Source organism: Balaenoptera musculus, chromosome 1, assembly GCF_009873245.2.
Source record: "Balaenoptera musculus isolate JJ_BM4_2016_0621 chromosome 1, mBalMus1.pri.v3, whole genome shotgun sequence".
NCBI classification, from domain to species: Eukaryota; Metazoa; Chordata; class Mammalia; order Artiodactyla; family Balaenopteridae; genus Balaenoptera; species Balaenoptera musculus.
This window is the reverse complement of record NC_045785.1, coordinates 89,768,562-89,779,412: the sequence shown is the minus strand read 5'-3', so window position 1 is coordinate 89,779,412 and position 10,851 is coordinate 89,768,562.

Below are 10,851 nucleotides of genomic sequence, written 5' to 3'. Positions count from 1 at the left end.
TTGTAACATTCTTTATTTTAAAGTCTGTTTTATCTGATATGAGTATAGCTACTCCAGCTTTCTTTTGATTTCCATTTGCATGGAATATCTTCTTCCATCCCCTCACTTTCAGTCTGTATATGTCCCTAGGTCTAAAGTGGGTCTCTTGTAGACAGCATATATATGGGTCTTGTTTTTGTATCCATTCAGCCAGTCTATGTCTTTTGGTTGGGGCATTTAATCCATTCACGTTTAAGGTAATTATCGATATGTATGTTCCTATGACCATTTTCTTAATTGTTTTGGGTTTGTTTTTGTAGGTCCTTTTCTTCTCTTGTGTTTCCCACTCAGAGAAGTTCCTTTAGCATTTGTTGTAGAGCTGGTTTGGTGGTGCTGAATTCTCTTAGCTTTTGCTTGTCTGTAAAGCTTTTGATTTCTCCATCAAATCTAAATGAGATCCTTGCTGGGTAGAGTAATCTTGGTTGTAGGTTCTTCCCTTTCATCACTTTAAGTATATCATGCCACTCCCTTCTGGCTTGCAGAGTTTCTGCTGAGAAATCAGCTGTTAACCTTATGGGAGTTCCCTTGTAAGTTATTTGTCATTTTTCCCTTGCTGCTTTCAATAATTTTTCTTTGTCCTTAATTTTTGCCACTTTGATTACTATGTGTCTCGGCGTGTTTCTCCTTGGGTTTATTCTGTATGGGACTCTCTGCGCTTCCTGGACTTGGGTGGCTATTTCCTTTCCCATGTTAGGGAAGTTTTCGACTATAATCTCTTCAAATATTTTCTCTAGTCCTTTCTCTCTCTCTTCACCTTCTGGGACCCCTATAATGCGAATGTTGTTGCGTTTAATGTTGTCCCAGAGGTCTCTTAGGCTGTCTTCATTTCTTTTCATTCTTTTTTCTTTAGTCTGTTCTGCAGCAGTGAATTCCACCATTCTGTCTTCCAGGTCACTTATCCGTTCTTCTGCCTCAGTTATTCTGCTATTAATTCCTTCTAGTGTAGTTTTCATTTCAGTTATTGTATTGGTCATCTCTGTTTGTTTGTTCTTTAATTCTTCTAGGTCTTTGTTAATCATTTCTTGCATCTTCTCAATCTTTGCCTCCATTCTTATTCCGAGGTCCTGGATCATCTTCACTATCATTATTCTGAATTCTTTTTCTGGAAGGTTGCCTATCTCCACTTCATTTAGTTGTTTTTCTGGGGTTTTTTCTTGTTCCTTCATCTGGTACATAGCCCTCTGCCTTTTCATCTTCTCTATCTTTCTGTAACTGTCCTCATTTAACTTTTAAGACCCCATTTCCAAGTACCGTCACATTGGAGGTTAAGACTTGAGCATATGAATTTTAAGGGGATACAATTCAGTCTATAACAAGTAACTTCCATCTTAGTCAACGAAGAAGAAAAGACCCACTGCTATGTTCAGGAAACCACACACACAGGGATAACCCTAATCAAAAGGACATAATTTAACATTCCAAAAATATATTTAAAATTTTAAAAGTCTTTATTGCCTTAAAAGGAGGCTAATTCCATGGTTCACTGCTAAACTTTAATTCAAATTCCACTTTTCAAACAATTTACTCTCCAACCCAGATCCATTCACCAACACAACTGCTACTCCAGGCCTAGGAAACTCCTCATCTGAAGCCCACTCCTCTTTGAGTATGTTCAAAACACAACTCCATTTCAGTCTTCAAAAGGAAGCAATATCACATGGCAGAAATTCCATTCATATTATAAATCAAAAGATCTTAAATTTAGTTTTAGCTCTAATATTCAACAACACTATATAGTCTCAAGAACTAAATTTAACAGCTTTGCCCTCCAGCTTCAACTTTTACTATTAAATCCAGATTCAAAAATATCTACGATTAGGAGATTGTGAGCACTTTATGTATTTAAGGAATAATGGTAAATTATAATGGTCATATATTTCAAATACATTGAACCATTTAGACCCATTTAGAAGGAGGGAAGGATAGATGGAAAGACATGGTACTCAAAATATAAGTATCCTTATTTAAGCCTCAATAATATGCAAAACAAAAATCCCTTAGAAATATCTGGCAGTTTCTTATTTCTGCTGCTTAGCCCCACCAAAGCTAATAGTCTGTATGAATTTGAATAGCCTATATAATTTAAAATGCTTATTTGGTAATTTATGAGGTATTTCTTTCTAGAAATGATTTCATATTTATACTCTATTTTTATACCCGTTTATCTGTTCTCATGCATTTTGCACATACTCCCATTGACGATTTCACATTGTATCATACATAATTAGTTACTTGTGTCTTCTTCATCTATTGTAAGCTTCTTAAAAACTCGGATCAATCTTTCATTTAAATGTGTTTCCTCAGCAATTGGTATAGGGCCTAGAACATAGTGTGACTCAAAACGTGTTTAAACATGTAGAATATTCCTCCTATATTGCAAATAATAATTTGATTTCCCCAGATGTCTAAAGTGTTTATTCTTGAATATATATCTATATAGAGAATTGAGGATTAGATTATAATATATTCAAATTCCCACTATTTTTAAATTAATAACATTTTTGTCCTTTAGAACTTCATATAATCTCTAAATCAGGAGTCTCCATAGGTCACTTGTAAAGTGTTCAGGCCTATAAATTTGTGTACTAGTAAAAAACATAACACTATTTGGAGGGGTAGTACCTGTTGGTGATCTGGAATTCTGAGAAGCTGAAAAATGGATTATCAATGATCTGTGGAAGTATTATTTTCAGAATTAACCTAATGCAAGAGTATTTTCCACTCTCCTAACTGTCAAAAGCTATCAGAAAGCTAGAGGAAGGCATAGCCATAGACAGACCATCTTAAAAGACGTGAGAGCCAATATTCTGCCTCCTCAAAAAAACAAAATAATAAAATTTATGTCCATTTTTGATAATACAAAATGTCCAAGAGGACACTGGAATTTACCACTGACAGTCTCGGTGTACTAGAATAATCTGATTATGTTCCCAATAAAGTAGGCCAAATCAATGAAATAGTCTTAGATGTAGATGAAAGAAATTTTTTAAGAAAATATATACATTTAAAAGACTTCGCACACATAAATACTATAGTGGTAGACAGTCTTCTGTCACATTCTCTGCCTGAGGAAAAGGAGGCTCATGTAGGTCCCAATGATGAGCTAAGCCAATGGTTCACAAAGTATGGCCTCCCGTCAATCAGCATCACATGGGCACTTGTCATAAAGGTAAATTCTTGCGCCCTCTCTCTAGACCTACTGAATCAGAAATTCTGGGTTGAAGCCTAGTAATTTGTGTTTTTAGAAGTCCCCCATATGATTCAGTTTAGGCTTAAACCTGAGAACCACTGGTCTAAGCTCATAGCTTTAGCTGATGGTAAAGCCTCGGTTTCAATGCTTTAGTCCCATCTTTGCTTCAAGTACAATACCTTGATTTTGGCCTTGATGCAATAAACGAAGGCTTACTGTTGATGTTAACAATAACTTCAGGAAATAATGCTAAACCTCAGCATCTACTTTCTTAGCTAAAATCTATCTTGAATACATTTTTGTTCACTGTGATTCATATAAAGAGATCTGATTTAAAATCGTGAGTTCTCATCTCTCTTTTTTCAACCAAATTCTTCATATAAATCATTCTCATGCGTTTATTTTCATATTGTCCCCTAACTCTCTCCAGCTTTCTCATTCTCTTTCTGTTGTTTCCATTTTATCTCCTCTTCTCTGTCCTCTTTATATTAACCATGATCATTGCTTACACCTGCTCTAGCCCAACTTACCTTAGTGAATGAATTTTAATGCCAAGGTATATATATAGAATTTGAAACTGCAAAGGAGATTTATAGTTCGGGGAGCATCATCTGGAGAAGGCCCTAATTTATTTTCTCAGATATGCAAAATTTAGATCTCCTATGCCTGTAAAACCGCCTGGAAGCAGCAGCAATTGTAGTTCACAGGCTAGTCTGCACGAAACATTTAGACCAGACTCTAAGACAACAGGCACTCTTTCCCTCACCGTTTTCCCCCAGGAAAGATTTGAATATTTTGCTTTCTAAGAGAAAGAAAAGGAAATTAAATTAGACTATCACAAATATAAACAAAATCAGAATGTCCTTCCATATTAGGAAGCTGTGTCCATCACCAGGAAAACTGAAGCAAGCTTCTCTTTCCATCTCTGTAAGTAAGATAGACACTTTGTTGCCCTATAATATAAGTAAAGTAGACAGCATGTTCCCTTTGGGAATATCCCCAGAAACTATCACTGTGGCAATTTTTTAAAATTCTTTTCAAAGATAACCCTGAGAACAGAAACATAGCTGAGGAGTTGCTGTGTGCTCATGACTCCAGCAAGCCCAGCTGAATCAGCCAGGCTGCCCTTGCACACTACTGAGCTATGTCAATCCTGCCCACTTCTATCACATTTACCTTTATGCCACATACAGTCATGCAAGTCAGAGGGCATAGGATTCAGTCAAAAGCCCTGCCAAATTCAAGTATTAGTTCTACCAGTCACTAGACAGAGGACACTGCATAAGACACATAAACACAAAAATTTAGTTCTCTCAGCTGTAAACGAGAAGCCTGATATGGCCATTCCTCCCACAAGGAAGTGTGAGGATAAAATGAGTATCAATGGTTCTCAAACAAAGCTAAATACGATCCCCGACATATGTTTCACAGTGTCTGGAAACGTTTTGGGTTATCACAACTGGGACGGAAGACAGGATCGTGGATCTAGTAGATAGAGACCAGGGATGCTGCTAAACATCTTACATGCACAGGACAGTCCTCCCCAACAAAAAACTACCTGGCCAAAATAGTCAACAGTGCTAAGCTTGAGAAATTCTGGATGAGATGCTTTGTAAATTAGAAGAACAGTTATTTAACAAATATTCACTGTGTGTCAGGCCCTGTCTTAGAAACCAGATAGTGTTCTTGTGTTAAACCTAAATGCACAGAGATGAGATACTAAGGTCCAACATGCTTCCATCAACCCAAAAGGACTTAATTTATTTCTTTGACCTTCCAATGCTGTGCTCAGTGCCTTCAATATAGCATTATGTGCTACACATGTTTTGCTTGCTTACTTAACTGATGCAGTCAAAACAAATTGCAAAGATCCCTTAAAAACTGCCAATGTTTATTTTGTGTCACAAGTATCCCTATGTCAGACACCACCATAGATATTCAAGAGCTAATAATCTGGTTTACTATCTTCAACAGCACTTATCACAATGATATGGACATAACATATGTAGTCAATAAACATTCCAGAATCATTGTGTGATGATATCATTAATTTTTCTGGATCAGCAAAAAAGGATTGAATGATGTATCAAAGTTTAATCATAATCAATAATGAAAATCTTAATAATAATTTACACTGATGGACTCCTTACAATATGCCAGTCACTTATGTTTATTTGATCTTCACAACCAACCTCTGCCCCCATTTTACATGTAAGGAAACTGAGGCACCGAGAGATTAGGTAAGTTTCCCGAAGTCATACAGCTAATTAGTGTTAGAACTGGGATTTGAACCTCAAGATAATATGGCTCCAGAGTCCACGTGCTTTATCTACCACACTATTTATCACTGAAGCCTAGAAGCAGCTAAATCCATATAGCAAAGCACAGCTATGGAAGACATTCAGCACAGGTAGAATTAGTAAATCAGCTCAATTCAGGAAAATATTAAAATGAAATAGTGCCCATCTGATTGACAGCTGCCCGCATTAAAAAGGTGCTGAAGTATTTGGGCCAAGTCATAATTGAAGTTGTAGCCCTTAAAAAACTGGGGCCCTTGGTTTTGATCAAACTGTTTAAATGGCCAAGTATATGACCTTGTTGTTGCCAAACATATGTTCACTGCAGGTGATATTTCAGTAGATTTCTGAAGGAGAAATTGCTACTTTCACTTTGCTCCTATATATTGTGCAAAATGGTCCATTACCTCTGGTCCTGGCAATAGGGAACTTCAAAGGCAAACAGAGAAGGAGAAACACTCATCCGAATGGCAAGCAGTCAGTAAGCAGACAAGGTAAACAGGCACACCGTGCAGGCTTGGGGGCATCAAGAGCAATCTCAGCAATTGCTTCATCTGATTTCCTGTTTTCCCTCTTACTTCTGCCAAATGCAACTGGATGTGATGCAAGTCCTCCACGATGAAGCAGGTTCTCTTCCACAGAAACACACCCACATTTCTCTCCTTTGGCCCAGAATGCACAGGAGCTCAGTCTAGTGTCCAGAACTTTGAAAGTAACAAAGCCAAAGAGAATAGCCTCCTGGTAAAGAAACACTGGACTTCACTAAATCAGATGTTTTGTCTGTTGAAATTATATAAAGTCAACTGTTTTACTCTGGTCATCAAATTCATTTAAAACAAGTCTGTCTTTTTTAAAAAATTGCTGAGTATAGAAAATAGCTTGATTTATTCATGCACAAAAATCTCATTATAACAGTGTTTACGATATGGCTCGCTGACCAATCCTTCAAAACATAGCTATGAACAACAACAAAAAAACTTTTCTACACATCACATAATTAGCCCATAAAACAGATGTTCATTTTTTCACACAATGTGAACATTCTTAAAAAACATCACTTTATTGCATATAACTCTAACATACTCAGAAGTGCACTTTATAATATCAAAATAAAACTGTGCCCAAAATGTTAACCAAAACTTGAAAGCATATAGTGTAGTGACTGCTACAAATGTTTTAATCTTTGAAAGAAGAGGCACAGCTTAATTTACCAAAGTCACTAGAGATTAAAATTTATCTAGTCCTCAAGTCATAATCATAGGTAAGAAATAAATGTGCATTATGGTGACTTGAAACTTTTGAACATTTTTATGTAAACTAGCCTACCTTTCTCCTCATAAAGAGCATATGGGGTACCTATGCAGAAATCATTTACTCCAGTTAAAACCTGAGGGGGCACCGATGCAGAGAACTTAAGTAACTCCTTGAGAATCACCAATACTAACTGGTAGAAGTGAGACTTACATCCTTGTCTCTTGAGTCTCAGCTCCATTACTATTCTATTAGACCCGCTGCTCCTCAGTGCCCTGTGATATGGTTTTAACTTGCTTGCCAAGAAATGAGAACATTAAGAGCAATAATTTTATTAAATTATTTCTATCTTAAAGAATTGTCTTAAAAGACAATAACTTCTTCCTATCTTTTGTGAAAATGTTTTTTTAATTAAATTACGGTGATAAAAAATGGTAGCTGTTTGTATTTCTGAAAGGTCTTTCCTGGTATCAGTCTGAACTCCCTCTGTTGCACATATCTAAAACCTAACTCAAATTGGTTTAAGCTAAAAAGAGAATTTACTGGCTCATGGGATACTAAAAAAAATCCATGGTTGTAAAATCAGATATGGCTGATTCCAGGATTCAAATGATGTTTTCAGGACTTGGTCTCTCTTTATCTCTTGGCTCTGGTTTGTTTTGCTTTTGCTTTTGTTTTAAGCACAAAATTAGCTCTTTAATTTTTTTTCTAATTTACACTGTGCGGTGACAGATTTTTTTTCTAATTGAGGTAACTTTGGTTTATAACATTATATAAAATTCAGGTGTACAACATTATAATTCAACTTATTTACACACTACAGCATGCTCACCACCAAAAGTCTATACAATTGACCCCCTTTACCCATTTTACCCACCCCCACCCCCATTCTCCTCTGGTAACCCACCAATCTGTTCACTGTATCTATTTGCTTGTTTCTGTCTTGTTTGTTTATTTATTGGGATATTTTATATTCCACATATGTGTAAATCATATGATATTTTTCTTTTTCCATATGATTTATTTCACTTAGCATAAAATCTGCTTTGTTTTTCAAAGACTTTTTATTCTCAGATTTCAGACGCCCTCAGAAGATTCAAGCTTACATCATCCTGACTGCTAACTCTGCTAGTGGAGTGAAAAATGCTCTCTTCCTACTAGTTCCAGAAAAGTTTTATTGGGTGTGGTTAAGTCACATGACTAACCCTGAACCAATCATTTGAGCCAGAAGATGCAATAGTCTATTTGCCCATCCATAAACCCAGAGATAGAGTCAGGTCCTTACGAACAACATGCAGTAATCATGAAGAAGATGTGATCCCCTAAGAAAATCAAGGTACTGTTACCAAAGAGAAAGTGAATAACTTCAAGTTAAGCAAAAACATCAGCTATTCACTAGTCGTGCCAAAATAATACTTTGATAATATGTTTCCTAACTTCTGAAGAATAGTTATAACTCCCTCAAAATTTAAAGGCTAGAAACTGCCATGTTAGACTACATGCCCTAATAATAAGCAAACTTTTATGATGCCTACCACGTAGTCACAAAGAATCTTTGGAAACTAAGCAAATAGTTCAATATTCCCTGCTTTTTTAATCAGCTGTTTAGACATCTCAAAATTCAACTTTTCTTCACTAATAGCCAAACATGTCAATTAAACTTCCCCTCCCCAAATTTTGAAATACAAAGACAACCCAGCTACCAAAAACATTGTTGTCTATGAGCTAAATTTTAATTTACTCCTACCAAAAATGAGAGAATAAAGAAGAGAGGACTATTCAGCCATCTGCCAGCTCTGCTCCTAAGTCATACTCTGCTTAAGGTGAACAAAGGGACTCCAATTAGAGACCTGGTACTTTTTGAAACCTGTAGGTTCCCTGTGTTTGGAAAGTAAAAAAAAAAAGAAGAAAGAAAAGTGTTAGAGTTATGATCCTCTTTGAGAATGGAGCAAGAATACTCTTTTTTTTAAAAACTATAAAACTATGTTCATAACTGAAATTTAGTCCAAAGAATTTATTGGTATATTAACCCTTGAAAAAGAAGTCAGGTTTATCTTTCAAGTAATATCATTATTTCTTCTCTGTTTTCTACAGACTGCTTCAAGCTCTTGCATATTCCTAAAGATAGCTGGCTTTGGATCATTAACCAAAATTTCAAAATCTTTTGAAAGGGTCTAGTAGGGTTTATTTTCTTCAAAATATACTCGATCTATTGACCATAGTGTCTTCACAATATCAAGACAAGAAAATTTTAAAATACAAATGTTTCATGTAGAAAGAATATCTAATATAAACAGAGCCTACTGATCTTCCTGTGGATAACGTAAACTGATGGAGACTCTGAAAGTCTGGACACTGAAACCCTCTATTGCTCCTAAAGCTAATATTGGGCTAATTCCATTCACTGCAAGCTGTTTAAATGACTACTTCCTAGACCCTGCTCACTCATTTCCTCTGTAGTCACTAGAAATTTGGCTTCGATTACTACCAATCTACTAATCTGCAGAGAAAAGACAAAAAGGTCCTTTTCTCATTCCTCATTCTTCTTGACACTTTGCAATATTCTATTTTTTTTACTACATTTTTTTTTTTTTACTTTTTTTTTTTTTTAATGCTATTCTTGTCTGCTTACATTCTTTTTATGTATGTATGTATGTATGTATGGCTGTGCTGGGTCTTCGTTCCTGTGCGAGGGCTTTCTCTAGTTGCGGCAAGCGGGGGCCACTCTTCATCGCGGTGCGTGGGCCTCTCACTATCGCGGCCTCTCGTTGCCGAGCACAGGCTCCAGACGCGCAGGCTCAGTAATTGTGGCTCACGGGCCGAGTTGCTCTGCGGCATGTGGGGTCTTCCCAGACCAGGGCTCGAACCCGCGTCCCCTGCATTGGCAGGCAGACTCTCAACCACTGCGCCACCAGGGAAGCCCTTTACTACATTTTTATTCTGATAGTTCTCCTTTCTTTTATGCAAATACTCAATCCTAGCTTCCTCCTACATTTAGAATGGCTTCTCCATATGTACTTCTTTTTCCTTTCCCTAAATGTGAATAAGCTTAAAGAAGCTAATATCTTTCTCACATGTATTCTTCTATTCAATAGTACTTTGTAAAATGTTCAAGTCATAAATGGGACCTAAGATTTGAATGAGGGGATGAAAATATGGAATAAATATAGTTGATGATTAACTCGTAACTGATAAAAACATAGTAATTGATTAACAATTATTTTATAATTATTATTATAAAAAATTAATAAACAGAAACCTAAATTAAATAGAGTTGGGAGACCAGAAAGGGGGCTCTCACACCTTGTGACAATAGCAGAGCTCAACAACAGGACGAAAGACTCTTCTTCTCTCCTGGCAAGAACTCAGCCAAAGAAAAGCCAAAGGACTCCTTGTTTACTGTAGCCCTCCCAGCTTCCTTTTCCCTCTATAAAAGAATTCTCCTCCCCTTGCTGTGCAGGGACTTGCCTGAAACTCACCATGGTTGCAGACCCCAAATTGCAATTCTCTGCTGATCCTGAATAAATTCACCTTTCCTGAAGAAATATCTGGCAGTCTATTTGTTTCAGGTCAACATTTTGGTGGCCTGTACAGGGACTAAAGAAGACTCCCAGTGGCTCAGGGGCTAGTGAGAAAACAGGTGCAATAACCACAATTGAGCCCACTGTCCCTCACTGCTTTTCTTATTGACCCTGTAGTTTGAAGGCACAACTTTCTCTGAATCCATGCTCGCAACTTCTTTCCATTTGAAGCTCTCCAGGCTTTATTCAGGATATATTTATGCAAGTACTCTTTTGACACTTCGGTTTGATTTTGAGATCAGACTGTTTCATTGAAACCGGCTAGCTTTCAGTCTATTTCCTTTGGAACAGGGGCTGCCTCTCCTGAAGCTGGCTAAGTCTTTCACCCATTCCTTTGGGAACAGAGGCTGCTTCTCTGAAACAGTACTGGGTTTTTCAGTCTTTAGCCTATTCCTCTGGAAGTGCTATCTTCTGGAGAATAGCTTTAAAAAAACACAAAAAAAGCCTTTGTTCTGGCTCCTCCTGGACCAAGCTGCCTCCTTAAGACTTGCTG